Source organism: Sarcophilus harrisii, chromosome 1 (assembly GCF_902635505.1).
Source record: "Sarcophilus harrisii chromosome 1, mSarHar1.11, whole genome shotgun sequence".
Taxonomy (NCBI): domain Eukaryota; kingdom Metazoa; phylum Chordata; class Mammalia; order Dasyuromorphia; family Dasyuridae; genus Sarcophilus; species Sarcophilus harrisii.
Genome location: NC_045426.1, coordinates 232,529,364 through 232,531,889, shown reverse-complemented (window position 1 = coordinate 232,531,889; position 2,526 = coordinate 232,529,364).

Here is a 2,526-nt window from a genome sequence, read left to right as displayed (position 1 = left end):
AAGGCACTGAGGTCCATTATTACATTGATAATGTAATGATGACTGGGCCAGATGAAGCCTTAGATAAGGCAATGGCTCATATGAGGAATAAGGAGTGGGTGATCAAGCCTAAGGAAATGCAGAAGTCCATCCTGATCAATCAATTTTAGGGAAACACTGTGGATAGGAAGAACCTAGATGAATTCAGTGTAGAACAAGCTACTGACCTCTTTCAGGGCACAGGGCACTGGCAACAAACCAAAGCAGTAGCGTAGCACCCAACAGAGTGGGCAAAGTCATGGGAGCCAGCAGCATCAATAGCAGTGTTATTGCCATTCTTGCAGAGAATGGGGTAGCTATCTATATCCAACAGTGCTCCTTATGCTAATTAGAGTGGCAGTATGGTATGATCTTGAAATAATAGCTTTATCATCATGTCCCTGACGACCATGGTTAAGTATCCCATCTCCCAGAAATCAGTACCATCCTAGGAAGAGAGAGGTCATTTTTTTTCCAGAAAGACCTAATAAAGTCAGACTGCTTTTGGACAGAGTTCCATTTGAACTTTTCTTGCTTTTATCTGTCTATCTCTACTGCAGTTATCCAGAGCCTCAGAGAGCCCCACCTCCCAGGAAAATGTCTTGATAATTGTCAGATCTCCTTTCCTCCCTGAATTCTTCAGAAAATTCCCAGAAAGGGTTGGAAGGGGAGCAGGGAGAAGGAAGAAGAGACCAAAGAATGGCATTATTAGGACATATTTTACTTTCTAATGATACAAGGGAGATAAAATTGTTTCTGCATAATTAAGGTGAATGTGAATTTATCTGGAAGAAAGGACATTCCGTAGCCAACTTGGTGGCAATCCTGAGTCCCTGAATGAATGTGAGTGAGAATCCTTGCCTAATCCCTATGAGAAAAAGGGAGCAGCAACTCTTCAGAAGTCTGTAAAAGGACAAAGATTAATCCCCCTCCCATAAATGAGGCTCCAAGAAAGGAGGAAAGCCTGACTAGTGATCTCTTAGCTGCTTTATTATAAAGGACTGATCTATGATGAGAATTAGTGACCAAGTTTATTCTTGGTGCTGCTCCTGCTCATTGTAACTACTTTACATCAGCAGACCCATGGTGAATGGTTAATATTTCTCATCACCCATCATTTGAACCAGATCATGTGAGATCCAGAACTCAGTCCTTCTGAAGATAAGAGACAAAGCTGGAATCTCCAACTTTTTTTTTTTTTTCTATAATTGGTCATTTCTTCAAGAGACTAGTTACACTGCTTGTTTGTCACTCTTTTTTGTTGTCTTTCTGTTTTTTGTTTTTGTATTGAGTAGCCAATGATGCTAGACTTTTCTAATCTGTAAGGTTGTTGTTCCACAAGCAAGACACTCCATCCCTCAGCTGGCTGCACCGCCCCCCATCTAGAACATTTTCTCCTCATCTCTGACTTCTGGCTTCCCTTCTTCCTTCATGTTTTAGCTAAAGATCCACCTTTCCCAACCCCTCTTAATGTTAATGCTTTCCCTCTTTTAATTATCTCCTGTTTTTCCTGTGTATGGTTTATATGTCTATTATTTTCTTGTTGTCTCCCCCATTAAATTGTGATTCCTTTACATATCTTTACATGAGCCATATTAATGGGGGGTGAGTGGGAGTGAAATGGAAGGAAGAGAATCTGGAACTCAAAGTGTTAAAAACAAATAAATATAAAAAAATTGGTTTTACATGTAACTAGGGAAAATATATATTTAAATAATTAAACTGTAAGTTCCTTGAGAACAGGTTCTGTCTTGTACACCCTAATTTGTATCCCCATCCTCAACACAGTGTCAAATATGTAGCAGGCACTTAATAAAAGATTATTGCTTGTCCTTCATTCTCAAAGTGGGCCATGACTTCAGAGAAATGATGCCATGACATGCAAGTGAATTGGATTTAAGTAAGGGAGAGCTGTACAAAGTCACCAATCTGACTTTCTTCTCCAGAATCATCTGGGTCCAGTGGCAAGATAGAAATCATAATGACCAGAGATGACCCTGGATGCATTGGGAGATCGTGATCTTTTTAGGCTAAAGTCATTAACAGGTATCAGGTTGACTGAGACAATGCCAAATTGGTGATTAAGGCTTAGTAAAAATGAGGCAAAGAATGGCCTTTTTTACCTAGTCAAAAAATGTAAGCTAGAGTTACCAGGAAGGGTTTCATGATGAAGGTGAGACTTTGGTTGAACCATGAAGATAATCAGTTCATCAAGGGGCATTTATTTATTTATTTATTTATTTTGGCAAAAGTATTCAACTTTATTTTTTTTTTAATTTTTGTCAATTACATGTAAAGATAGTTTTAAACATTCATTTTTGTACAACTTTGAGTTATAAATTTTTTTCCTCCCTCCTTTCTGCCCTTCTTCCCAAGACAGCAAGTGATCTAATATAAACTCTACAAGTAAATCATATTAAACATATTTCAAGTGGCATTTATTAAGTACCTACTATTTGCCAAGCACCGTGCTAAGTGCTAAGATTACTAAGAAATGATTATTGATTG